Source organism: Metopolophium dirhodum, chromosome 7 (assembly GCF_019925205.1).
Source record: "Metopolophium dirhodum isolate CAU chromosome 7, ASM1992520v1, whole genome shotgun sequence".
Lineage (NCBI taxonomy): Eukaryota > Metazoa > Arthropoda > Insecta > Hemiptera > Aphididae > Metopolophium > Metopolophium dirhodum.
The window spans coordinates 36,864,093-36,878,914 of record NC_083566.1 but is presented as its reverse complement, the minus strand read 5'-3'; the positions used below and the strand labels follow the sequence as shown (position 1 = coordinate 36,878,914).

General features: G+C 38.0%; 1 long non-coding RNA gene across 2 annotated transcripts in view; it reads left to right on the top strand.

Annotated features, from left to right (window-relative positions):
- The window catches only part of LOC132948931 (uncharacterized), a 92,303-nt gene that overhangs the window by 63,305 nt on the left and 14,176 nt on the right, over positions 1 to 14,822 (top strand). Inside the window, exons 6-7 of one of the 2 annotated variants that reach the window (XR_009665056.1) lie at positions 2,559 to 2,688; positions 10,528 to 10,933. This is a non-coding gene — a long non-coding RNA (uncharacterized LOC132948931). Of the gene's footprint in view, positions 1 to 2,558; positions 2,689 to 10,527; positions 13,680 to 14,822 lie in introns of those variants that run through there. The other variant, XR_009665057.1, reaches the window with a different exon arrangement.

Here is a 14,822-nt window from a genome sequence, read left to right as displayed (position 1 = left end):
TAATTTATTATCGTTATATACATGCTTGTCGGTTGGTTCTTGTAGTCTGTTTATTTCAACAGTCATGTCAGAAATCCAAACACCACAGACTATAATAATTACAGTGGAAGTACTTTAAATATTATGATGTAATATAAATTAAACGCGTCGTCTATTCACTAAAACATTCTTACACAAATTAAATACCTAAGCGGTTATATTATAATTATTGTCTTGATAATTTGCCATTTTGTGTCCAGTCGTTTGTGTTGTACCGTTCAGTCAACATATATAATTATTTTAATTTTGATAATAAATTAATCCCTTGCTATCCTAACCTTACCTTTACCCAGCTTATCACGTTTAGTTATAATCACATATAATTATCATAGTATACTATTAATAATTATAGCTGAGTATTGATTTTAAATAACAAAATACGATTGATTCCGATCCTAGATTGTTTCGATTCTTAAAAAAACGAGGGTCGATTCACTTAAGTCCGGCGTTATCTCTGCAACTCACGTCTGTATATAACATACGCGCTCGGGTAATTCAATATTTCACTCTCGCCTTTTCCGACTAACCATAGATATATATTATTATATTTGTCTGTACGTGTTTTTTTTGTGCGTGCGTGTATAACCTACCGGTGACGGTCTTGTTCGTTTCCGTTTCGTTTTTATTTGATTTATCGAAAAAGCTTTCGGGTCGTACTGTGCACACCTCTAACCACCTCTGCAGTACTACCTACACTACGTTATATATATATATATATATATATAGAATATTATACGTACGGGTACGACTGGAGCGCTGCGCTGCAGTACGCGGCTCTCATCGGTCCGCAAACTTTCTTCCCCGACCCACACCCCCACACGCACAGCCCCGACCATTAATCACGTTGTTTCCGCGTCACGACCATTGTTTTCGGTCCGGAGCGTCACGGCGTTTAAACCACGCGCGCGAGGAAAACCCCGGGGACGCGGTGGCGGTGGCTGTCAGCGGCTCCGCTTCGGGCATCAATCATCCCCGGCGATATCCCCCGCAACGGCTCACCCTCGCGCCCACAACCTTCTTGTCGGTCCCGTACACCCGTCAATATATACACACACTCCCACCCACCATCCACCCACACACACACGACCACCCCCATAACCACAGTCGTCTCCCCGACCCCGTCGACCCCCGGCAGAAGCACCACTACCGAAGTCCGCGATATATATTTTTATCGTTATACTTTTTACACGCATCGTCGTAAACAACGTACATAATAATACGACCCGCTCATGTACATATACACATTGTGCGGATATATCCAGTGTTCGTTCTTACAAGACTAGCTGCAGATCATAGTATTATATTATACAGTAACGGTGGTCACTATATTGACTTTCGATAATTTCCGATTAATATTCTCGTGCAATAATTGTATAATATTATGTTGTGCGTTCTGTGTGGATTTAATAGCAATTTTACATTACACGTCATATTTACAACGACTGTCACTGCAGTATGCAATTCATTGTACAGATCTTAACGAACAGCGATAATGATTATTCCTGAATCTTTGAAAAACATCTATTTTTAGTTTCATCTAGTCAAAATGAGTCGACATCCATCTTACCGTTGTAGTCTTGCCGCCCCTAGGCTTATATTATATAATATACGTTTAATGCTTACCTACCATGCGATAGGGTTTCTTCACGTGTATTATAATATTATCGACGTTTGCATGCGGTACAGAATAAGGGCTGAGCGACCACGTGGCATTGGATCGTAGAGGGGGGGGGGGGAATACTACGACCATGATAGGCGTGCGCGCGCATGTGGTATTCAGGGCATATAATATACAACTGCACACTTCACCACTCCAAGAAAGAGCCCATTTATTTCCCTTCGATGGCCCTTTTTATTCTTCTTATACGCCACAATTTTCAATAATAAATTTAAAATTTTGTTTTCAAAACGTGGCGTCTGAAAACAGAAAAAGATATTAAAAAGTCATATAGACTGCAAGTTCGAAATCCTATAGATATTTGTCTATATAAAAGTTACAATTACAAATTGTATGTTTTCAACGTTCAACTAGCTGAACAACGCGACTTCGCTCCGGAAAAAATAAACAAATATAAAACACCGCTATATCGACGACGCGTGTCTCGGTTTTAGCGTACCCCGGTTCACGGACAAATCGGCGACGGGCCGACGTCGGTGTACCTAGGTCTGTGAACTATAAAAGTATATAACTATATTTTGTATTATATTCGACCGAGATGGGCAATCCATCCGCGAATAAAAAATAAATAAATACGTTGCGAACTCTGCGAATAATAATAAATCGTTGTAGAACCCTTCGCGTTTCGACGAAAATCCGATGCCGTCTGCGAAGGATCGCAAAGTTATTATATTTTAATGATAGTGATATTATGTTGATCGGTTTCCGAGGAAATATCATGCTTGTGACTCGAAGTTATTACACAATAACAGGACATTACTATTATAAGAGTATTACAGAAGTTCATAATATATTGTTCTGTGTTATTATATTTTATGGTGCTTTTTCTTTTCTGTTACAGGATCACTGCAGCAGTACCTAGTCAAAGCTATTCCCTCGAACCGTTGAGTGGCGGCGACAGAAGCGATATTGTTCCTAAGAACCCGATGCGATTTGTCGCGTGTCGGTGGGCCGCCAGACGCAGACGATCGGTATGTACGATAATAATATTAGTCATGACCTGAATTTTTTTTTACGGCCGATTTTTTCGTAAACCTGCAATCTATTCGATTCGTCGGCGAACTTGCACCACTCGCCAGTCGTGTTATTATCTTGACTATTATTGTTAGAAGGTGCACACGTGCATAAATTATATAATGATGATTGATATGACATAAATAAAACCGTTCTCGAAAACCGATCAGGATTTCGTAGCTGTTTACGGTACGGTTCTATTTTCGGTGACTTATTTATCCGTTCCCCCGGCCACACAGCGACGCGTAAAAGTATATCGGTTTTTAAAAAAAAATATATATATTGCATACATGCCCATTACCCGTCTCGCATACGAGCCGTATGTATACTGTACAATAGCATATTATATGTCTATTTACATTTTATGTATTAATAGCGTATTCGCTGTACTGTACGCAAACAATATCGAAATATTCTGTTGTCCAAACACCCGTTCGGGTTATAACAATAATAATTGATAAGTACTTGATTGCGCAGAGTAGGTATATAATAATAATAACTATTATTACTGTCATGCCCTCCTCCAGCCGGCTCTGAAAGCTCGGAAACCTCTCGGACTCCTCGCTCGTCACATTCGTCTCGCAACAGTGTTTATTCGAAACGTGTTGATTGCAAACGACACAAGTGCGCGACACAAGATAGCAGTAGGTACCTACATAAAATTACATCCGTTCTGGTTTTTCGTGTGTAAACAAGTCTCTCACGCTCGACGTTTTTTTTTATTATTATTTAACACTCCGTTGGCCGTTGCACAGTGTATCGGTCTTCGCAGCTGGACGGGTGCCCGACACTGGAAAAAAAATTTAAAAAACGAGTTAGAGTGGTGCGCTCGTATAAACATATCGCCGAGTGCCAAACTGTATATGTATGTATACGTTATTATTATATATTTTTAAATTCATCATCTGGCGTACATATTTTTAGCTTTCGGTGCATCATTGGCAATTTCATAATATATTGTATAATTATTCTGGTGCAATATTATAGTGATATAGTCTTAGCAGTATAATAGTTGTCGCGGTGATGGCTGGTGGTGAACGGTAGCATAATATATTATAGTGTTGGTACCTATATTTATTTTTATTAGTTGCAACAGTAGTAATGACGGTAGTACTACAGCGCATCGATTTTTTTTCCCTTTTTTCTACTTTTATAATTCTACGGTTTCTCATTTTGTACGACGCCAGCAGTCTCTATCGAGGGCTCTCATCAATCAAGACTCGAACGTGGTAAAAATCGAGCTCCGACAGTTAAAACTTGTCACGCAACCCTCATTTTGCCCCCCGACCGACGCCAACTACTCTTTCTATCTATATCTTCCCGTCGGTGTTCCGAGACTTTATCTTTAATTAAAAAGGTCTTTCGATGTTTAAAGTGTATATATATAGTGTAACGCCGTGATGCACTGTATGCTTTGTGTGTGCGCGTGCGAAAAGTTTCTTATTTTCCCAATTAATATAAAAGCAGTGTCGCCAGACTGGCTCGATCATTATCAAGATACCCCGTTTAGTAGTCCCCAGAGGTCCCGGGATCCCTTATTATTATACTGAGTAGTGTTTTTTTCTTTTTCCATAAGTATAGTAAATCAATATAATGATGAGCGAATATTGCTGCTACCACGTACCTACTTATATAATATATATATATATATCAAACTTTCCAGATGGTGTATTAAAATAATACAATTAATCTTATATAGAAAATACACGGTAGCTTGGTTATCGATATTAAAAACGCGTTTACTTGTCTAAGTACAATATAAATTTTTAATTTTCTATGATATAGTGAAAAAAAAACTACCGGCAGTTAGTTATTATAGGTATAATGTGAGTTATGTTTGTAGCTTAATAAATAGTAATCCAAAACTCTTCGAATCTCTTTATTTTCGTAATATTTCATAGGACATTGACTGCTTATATTAGACAGAGTACATTTGATCTCGGTACAAGTGCATGTATCATATCTCATAACGATTTGATGTTGTCAATCATCAATATACTCGGATACTCGTCGACTGATATATATTACCATAGGGAGAAATCTGTGTACGGATCAACTTAAATTCGACCTCGAGCCTTAAATTGATTTATTCATAAATAATAATGTGTGTGCCAAATTGTGTTAGACAGAGTATACAATATAATACGTGAGTCATAAAAATAAATATCAAGTTTCAACACGAGAAATATTTAGACTGAAACAATATTAGAAATTCAAACAATCATTCTCAAAAGCGTGTAGGTACTCGTATTATTTTACTTAAAAATTATTTTCATATATTTTATTGGTTTCTTATAATAAGCATTTCGAACTTCTTCGGCCATAAAGGCCTAAACAGTATATTATAATATAATATTACACTATTACAGAGCAGAGTCTATGTCACTATACCGCCGACCGCTAAAAGTTTAGAAATCAGACGGTTCGGAGCTAAACTTCATTACGCGTCGGCATCCGGCCAAAAGTTAAGTAGATATATACTCCTCTTTTCCCTTATCTTACCCTAGTTTGCCGCTGGCGTTTATACACTCCCATATGTGTGTGTGTACGTATTCAATTAAATTATCCAACGCTCCACCACCACTGTGGGATGGGGCGGGGAAACGCGTGTGAGCTGACGCCGCCGCCGTACACACGCGAGAGTTGAGGACTATGCGGAAGTAGTTCCGGTTCGCGAACTGCCAAAAGGTTTTCCGGTTTCTCCGTGTCGGCTCCGTTAACGAGATAAAACCCATCTCCGAACAAACTTATATGAAACTGTAGTGTGCGGAGCCCGAACAGTGGACCATGTAGTAATGTTGTCGCCGTAAACATTATAACGATTTCATCGCACCAACTAAGAAAACATTATTTAATGGGCCACACGTAGTGAATATAATGCGTATGTATATTATATTAGCTTCTAAGAAACTCTTAGGCAGAGCGGTGGTTCCGTCTATACGTCACGCATTAATGCATTTCACCGTATTCTGTATACGCTGGCTCAAAACATTTCTGATTATATTATACCTGTCGTGAGGACTTGGCGTGCGAGAGACGTAATCGCGACTCGTCGGATGGATGGTCGCTTCCCCTTGCTTAAACTCGTCAAAAGTTTACGGAGACATTCCAAAATATGTGTTCGAATAATTCGGTTAAACCCGAAGAACTATGCCGACATTTCAGTAGGTGTAACTTCTGAGGTTCACTAAAAAAATAAAATTACATATAGGTACTAGTAGTACTATACAGAGCTTTGTCGTTACATGATCTAAAGAGACGTATATTATTATCGAGCCGTACTCATACTATAAGTTAGCTCACGCATAAGTTTTATACTCTGGTCTTTGGACATTTCAATCCAACCATGACGTACCCATATAATAATGTATGTACCGTACGATTTTTTTTCGCTGCATTCGCCACGAAGCGCGGGAAATCGGTTGTGGTTTGCAGTTAAAAAGTCTGAGGAATCGGCGGAATAGGGGAAGATAATAATGTTATTTTTAAGCTGCAATTGCTCTTACCGGAAAGCTCTGTAGATAATTTTTAAAAAAAATATGCAAATAAAACGTGTAGAGCATCTACGACGGACGACTGTTCGTGAAATACACGGTGGTCGGTCCGTCGGTGTGAAGTGAACGCGCGACGACGATAAGGCGGCAGTCGTCGCCCGGCATAAATCAACGCCTCGAAAGCGGACGGCCGCGGCATACTAATAGAGTGTTCGAGTATCATGTAGGTAAGGATGGAGGAGGGGGGGGGGGGTCACAGGTCGTAACGTTTCCGATAAAAGAAAAAATATAGACGTTTGGATTAAAAATGTCTCATTATTATTATCGAGTCCCGGGCGCTGTGCTATGATAATTTTATGGGTATATACCGCGGAATGTACATGGTAATGGTAATAATAATAATAATAATAATCATTATGGTATATAGGACCAACGCCAGCTGCTATATCGAGAGGCGACCGTCGCGAATCCGAAACGAGATCGGATGGCGCGCGTGGTATATATTATATATATATAAATAATATGATATATTTTTATATTATTATTATTGTTATGATGCAGCGCGGTATATATTATTATATAGCCGAGTAATGGTGAGTGTATATTATTATGTATACGCGCAGGGTGGAGGAGGTGTATCGCAATATATACGTATTTTTTTATTTTTTACGGCCCCGGGCAAAAGTCACGTACCGCGATTTAATTGCGCGTGGCGGGCGTGCGAGCTTCAATCGTAAACTATATTATTTTCTTATCACGTTTTTTGTTTCTTCGTCGTCGAGGGGAGAAAAACAGCAGCGCCGAGCACACCCTGCCCCTCGCACTTGCATATCGCACAAATACATACATACGCTTGTGTATATCGGCATCCTATATATATTATAATATACCTATATATTCGAATGTGAGGTACAATCGCAATTTGTCCCGTATTGTATATTATTATAACAATGCCACGATAATAGTAATAACAATATACACACTATCGCGACGACTACGACGACGAGGAGGCACGTCCCCGTACTCGGGTTACGGCAGCGTGCGTTTTAATTGATAGTCGTATATATACAGAGATATATGAAGTAAAATGGCCAGGCCATCGTACTTGAATAATAGTTATTGTACAATTAGACAAAATTTAATTAACTATTGCAGCCACGCCAGCAGCACCCCGCGTTTAAAAACCCTCAAAACTGCGCTAAATTATTGTTATATTTAACGGAATGCGTAATAGTAAACCACAACTCATCGTGTCTCATATAATTCATAATAGTCCAAATATTATATTATATTAATATGGATAGCATCATATTATATTATTATCCAAGTAATATATTATAGTAGATATATAGCATATGAATATGAATATATTATGATCATATTTTATTAAGAGTTTGAGAAATATAGAAAATTTTAAATAATATTACAAACCTTATTTTTTCTTTAATAACTCTTCCTTGCCGATTTATCGTCTATACCTACTGTTTTCAGGAAGCAGATTAAAATATACTTCATATACTATAGGTAGGTACAGGTACGAAAATAATGTATATCTATTATATAGGATATATTAATATTACAATCAAATATAATGTATACGATATTAAATATTGTGGTTATTTTGTTTCACGTCTCTGTCTTTAAATTCGGTAGTGTGTGTGCACGTGCGTGTTGGTTAAATAATTTTCATACTGCTAAAATGATTTATTCTAATTCTGAGAGGCGTGCGTGGGCAACTGTGCAATGCACCGTACACATTTATAATGGGTATGTACATTAATCGATAAACACTCGTCGCAGCCGTCTTTCGCACCAACGCCCGTTGAACATATTTTTTTACAATTTTTTTTTCAACGAAGCTCTTCTCTTATACAAGACCTTTATTTTTAACGCAGTCGACGAGGCCACCGTTGACACTATCGTGCCACTGCGGTATACTATCGTCTGTACATTCAAGCACAATAATAATACATATAGTAAAAGCATATATTCCTATATATTCGTTATACGAAAATGTATATTCGCCAAAATCGGCCGTGTTCCTTGTTGTATAGTCGATCCGAATATCGTTTTTTATGTACGAAACGATATTATATTATATAAATTCACCTATATATAAATTATAATATTATATTAAATTTTAAGTTACAATAATAAGACGTGGGGAACGTTAAAACAGTAAAATCGCACAGTTTATCCACGTAGGGTATAAACAATATAACGTGTCTATATAATAATTAATAATATTATAATGTATTTTATTATTATGTTCTCAGCAGACTTTTCTATACGTTCTCTCCCCGTCTTCGGCCGAATTGAACGCGCTTGCACGGCCAACTCGTTATAATAATAATAATAATAATAATGTATATAGTATATAGGCGCACGAGCGGCGCGGCCACCAGACCATCTGAATTTCAGATCTGTATTCGTGACAGACGTGAGCTGCTCGTTGTGTGTGTAGTTGCATTATATACCGCGACCGCGGTTGTGTTTCGTTCGCGACCACGTAGAAGTTTGATTAGAAATAAAAACAATGGTCATTCATATTTTAACGTAAGACACTCATTCTTTCAAAAAACACTTGCGTTTTTGAAAATATTTCTACTGTGTAATTTTAAGTCGTTACAAATAATAACATTTATGGAAACAAATTATATTTTTTACTATTTTATATACATCGTCATAATGTTTTTAAGTATTTTACTTATCATACAATTTCATTTTTATATTCAGCTTTAGAATAAGGAATTTGAAATGCGTATTGCCATTAAAAGAGGTATGTAGAATTAAAAAAAATTATGACGATAAAATAAAAAATGTAATTCTTTTAGAAATTTCTGCTTTTTTAACGACATGAAATGATATAAAAAAATATTTTTCAAAAACGTTAATAGTCTTCGAAATAATGAGTGTCTTACGTTAAATGGATCATCCGGTGTACACACACAATATCGAGTCGTCGTACGTTTGGTCGTTGTATATTATAATATATTATTGTGTATATCTGACTATCGGACGAACGTTTATTTCTTGTTCGTTTGCGGCGGTGACTGCGTGGAAATTTTTTTTTCATTTTTAAAACGCGTCTAACTCCATCCGCGCGCGCGCGAGATAACATCGCGGCTGACACGCGGTGTAGTTACACGGACTTGGGAGGAGGACTGTCTCGGCGACCATATATATATACCTACATCGTTATTCCTATGTATTATGTATATTGTTATTTTTCATTATTATTATTATTATTATTATTATTTTTTATTTTTTATTTTTTTTTCTTACCATTACCGTTTCTTTGTCGAATGTGACGCTGGCGACGGCGCCGCCGCTGCTGAGAGAATATTATTTTTATATTATATTGTTCACTTATATTATATACCTATGTAGACATGCTTGCATACCATAATATTCGTATGCGCGTGAACGATTTTCGAAATGTGAACGACCAGCCGGAGCTGAAGCATAACGACGTTATTTTCGAACCGCGGACGATGCAAATCCAAAATAATTTCTTCGCGTATTTTGAACAACGTATATTTTCATATATTATTTTATAACAACAAAGCCCAAATAAACGCCACAAATATTTAAACTTCAGTGGTCTTGGCCTTTACATAGATGGTTAATTATATTATTGTCCTGCACACGCGCGTTTCATAAATAATAATAATATGCGTTTCTATCGGTATGGCGTGCATCTATTTTACCTTTAAGAACAACGCTGTGCATCATATAATTATATCCGATTTCAACTAAATTATTGTACATGATATATTTTATTTTATTATGATGACGTAATCTATTAAAAATCATATTAATATCATATTATTGGAACCGTTTGTAGACATTTCATTATACCTATACCCAAGTGCAATATATCAAGACTAGTGAATCGTATTTTTTTTCAAATGTATTGACTTATTTGTTATATATTTTGAGTATGGATTATTTTCTCATACCAATTAATTTCCTAACGATATATTTCCCAGCCCCTATACACCGTGGCGGAGGTAAACGCGGGCTAAAACTCGTTTCCTCGTCGGGAGAGAAAGATATAGAGAGAGATAGAGAAAGAGTGACAAAGAATTAGATTGTACCGAGACATTTCGTATTAATATCTATCACGATATATTATATTTGTAATATAACAGCTTTACTACACATGTATATAAGTACATAGTATATAAATGACAAAACTTAAATGCCTGTACGACGATGATTATGATGATCTATCTGTGTGTGTGTGTGGGTGGGTATGTACACCCACGTATTTAACTCTGTGCTCTTTCGATTTCACAGACGGTTATCACTCTCCGCTGGCGGAATTCGGTGGCTAAGCGAACGCTCCAGGACCTCGATATAATATAATTGAATTCCACGCGGGCGCCGCAACAAAATAAACGGTCTGCGTTTTACCGACGAAATTCCACCGACCGCGACGTCGTCGTCTTCCGTGGTCTGGAGAAAAACTCGGTGAGCCCGGTGCAACAATGATGACGATGATGATAGTAATAATAACAACAGCAGCAGAAACAACAATGACGACCACAACAACAACATCATCAACAACACAAACAATATATAGGCAACGTAGTCCGGGTGACGAACATTTCCGGAATCGCAACTATTGTCGCCATCGAGTTCAATGGATGATTGATTCCCGTCCAGAGAGGAGTGAACTTTTCAGTAACAAACAAACGAACAGGTAAAACATTTTAGGTTTTCGATAGTGTTTTAAAAATAAAGACAACGGGTCGCCAGTCGCCACAAAAGCATACATCTCGCCCGCACAATGGTCGAGGCGCTGCGCCCACGACGTTTTTGTTTCGATAATGATGTCGTTTCAAATGGAAACGAAACTTTTGTTCGAAATTTCAGTTTGCGTAAATATTCATTAAATGTTCGTTATTTTCCCGCTCACGTTAATTATAGTAATATAATGGTTACGTGTTAACTGGTCGTTCGTAAATCTCGGGACTTCACGTTCAATGACCACATTATCGTCAAATCGTATTTCACTGCAGCTGTGCGTTACTTTTTATAGAGTCATCTAGCGTTTTTTTTAAATAACTAAACGATATGACAAAATATCAAATTCAAAATCGAATCAATATAAATAAAAAATTTTAAAAATATATATTTTACTTAAAATATGCGTTACATGACATATAATTTATAGTAATTCGAACTTTAGTGACGACCGAATATATATAATATACGAACCTAACAGTGCAATACAATTACAATTTACAACCCCGAATGGGGCTGCGACTTGCTATCTGCATTAATTTGATAATTTTATTATTAACACTATAACTTACTCTGCAGTGAGTGCGTAGCAGCGATAACGTTAAATTCCCGCGAGTGCAATTCCGATGCAAAAGAACTCATTGGAATCAATCATATCTTATAAACCATAATTAAATAATAATATGACGTATTGCGATGTCTTTCACGTCGGCGGAGACATGGACGAGAATAAACCATTTTCTTTACAACTCGGACGCGTTTTGCCAACCGTTTGGTCGTTGCTGGAAAAAGGGTGGCGATGGCGACGTGAAACCGTATACACAGACTGCACACTGTGTCGCGTGCGATTTCTGGGGGGGGGGGGGGCGGTGTTACGGTAATTATATTATTATTATTATTATTATTACGGTCACGTCATATTATTATCACGACGACGACGACGTCTCACATCGCCGTCGTCGCGCGGACACACAGACGCAGAAAAGCAGCAGATAATAATAATTAATATGGCACCGCAGCGTCAGTGTCGGCGGTTGAATAACCTCATCGCATCCCGGTGCAGTCGTTGTTCTAACAGTTTCGGCGTCGTTTCCTGCGCCGCCGCGAGTTGATTAAACGCCGTCATCACGCTCCAGTTTCGTGCAGATCTCGTATCGCGAGCCCGACCGACCGTGTGCATTTCGTCTTTAAGTCGTATTATAATATTATACGCATTTCCACCGCAAGTGGAACGCGTACGGCGGCGGTGCGTGCGCCGGTAATCTAATATATCGCGTCCAGGCTGCAACATTACCACGGTATGTGTATAATATTATTCTATTATTCTATTTTAATGCGCGCGCAATACCATTGCTATAATATATTATTATATTACTATACGGTCACTGTTACAACGTTCTACGAGATGGTGGCGTATGATATTACACGCAGCCGACGCAGCAGCTGTAGGTATACGATATATTATTGTAATACGATGATGTCTTAGAAAAACCTACTTGCAACGATAATAATATTATTGTATACACGCGTGGGCATAGTATAATATTATTATTATATTCGGCGGTGGTCGCGTTTTTCCGATATTTTATTGTACGTCGTTTGCCGCCCCGAGAGACTCTGTTTACATCGTATACCTATTATGTTATATATATATATATATACCTATAGCGTATAATAATATAATATACATTATAATAATATTATACTGCTGCACTGTGAGAGACCGTGGTGGGAGGAACTGACGTAGCGGACGAGTCGTCGCGGACTACAACGGGCTCATCGTGACCGGATCTCGCGGATAATCGTGATCGTCGAAAACGTTGCAGAACAGCGAAACGAAATTAGGCGCACTGCTGAAACTTGTAATAATATAATGTATTGATATATATGTACGACAGCCGAGGGGGGGGGGGGAATAAAAGATAAAATAAAAGATGTTTTGTTGTTCAAATCATATTTAAAACAATAGTTGTAGAGCATTTAACAGGTGTGTTATTTTGAATTTTTGGGGCATTATATAATATGACATATGTCATTATGACGATACCTATGCGTGTATCTGAGGCGATTAGGAATCACACTCCGATCAACGCCGTTCTGATCGGATATCAGCATATTACTCGTACATAGTTTGCTATTCCTACCATGTTGTATAGGTAGGTGTTTGTACGAATAGAATTATTTACGATCGAATATCATACCAGAAATGATAATAAATATACGAACGTACCTATACGAATATATATAAAATATATATAACAGTACGAATTTAGCGGGACACAAGAATTTCGGTATTTCGTATTTTTCTGCACGTTTCGTTTCGGAGCCGACCGATATAATATAATATTGGATCCTTATAGCGTACAATATTATAATATTATCTATTACCACTCTTACCGGCATGGTACCTTTTTTTTATACTATTATAAGTATATCCGCGGCGTCGAAAAAAAATCGTCTGATAGAATTCGCGTCGATCAAACATGAAATTCAAATGAAGCCACTGCCGGTCCCACCGGCCGCCCGCGGCGGAGACGCGCGCGCACAGATCGCCGCACGTGCGGCGTTTCGCCATATTTTCACGCGTCGAGGCGCGCATAGTACACGATTTTCGCGGTCTCTCTCTCCCCCTCTCTCTTTCTATCTTTCCCTCTTTCCCTCTCCACGCTCTCGCCCTCACTCTTTTCTCATCCATCTCTCTCGCTCTCCGGCTCGCCCTCTCTCCCTCAATCTCTCTCGCGCCGGTCCACCGTCGATCATTCGCCGTCTGGCCGTCGGCAGGCGCGCTCGTCGTGCCCCGAAAACCGATAGTGTCCGGTCGTCGGTCGTCAGTCGTCACCACCATCGAACGTCGACAAACATGCAACGGCTTCGGGTAATTATATTGTTTTTTATGAATACATTTTTTTTTCCAGTTTTGTCTCTTGAAAAAAAAAAACCGATCGCAGTAGTTTTATTTAATTCAAACGAACCGTCGGTCGCGTATCCGGGGACTATAATATTATAGGAAACGTGCATGTCACATAATATTATACGTCACGATGAGCGTATACATAGGATGGATGTGTTTCGATACACAATTTGTGCGAAACGAATGTCGTATTATTTTCACAACGCGATCCGTTCATTTGGCGTTTCCCACATCTAGCAGCCCTGTATTGCAGTCCTGCACCGGAATCGACCGAATTGAGCCGTACTGCCGTCCACGGGCTTAACGGATGATAGTTTGTGTCCGAAAATTCACATCATCATTATTATACGCCAGCAACGTGCAACACAATTCCGGTAATATTAATTAATTACGAGTATTACCATAATATTATATAATATGCGGAGACGGTGGTGGTTAAGTGTAATACATTATGGTATGGTGTATATATATGTAGAATATAAAATAATATACGCGCAAGCAATCCGGTCGACGAAAAGTTTTTCTATTATTCAAGTATATAATACAGTTTTTACCTCTTTTTTTTGTTTTGTTTTGTTTTTCTTTTACTTCGCTCTTCTCCAGAAAAACGCGCATAAAACTTTTACGTAAAAGAAACTGTAAATATATAAATATACGTTCGAGTATTGTTATTTCTTTGCTTGTCGGTTTTCTCGAGTGCCCCATCACCTAATGTTTTTCTCCTTTTTTTATATTATTTATTCCTCCTTGCGCACTTTATTTATTATCCGAAAATCTTCTTATACTCGGTGTGCGGGGACGAGAACAAATTTGAAATTCGCTGAAAGTTAATCCAAGAATGTTTTTTTTTATTAACATTTTTATGTTTTGTTTTTTTTTTCATTGTACCCGAAAGTCCGCGTCTTAATTCAATAACCAAAATGCTTATTACATT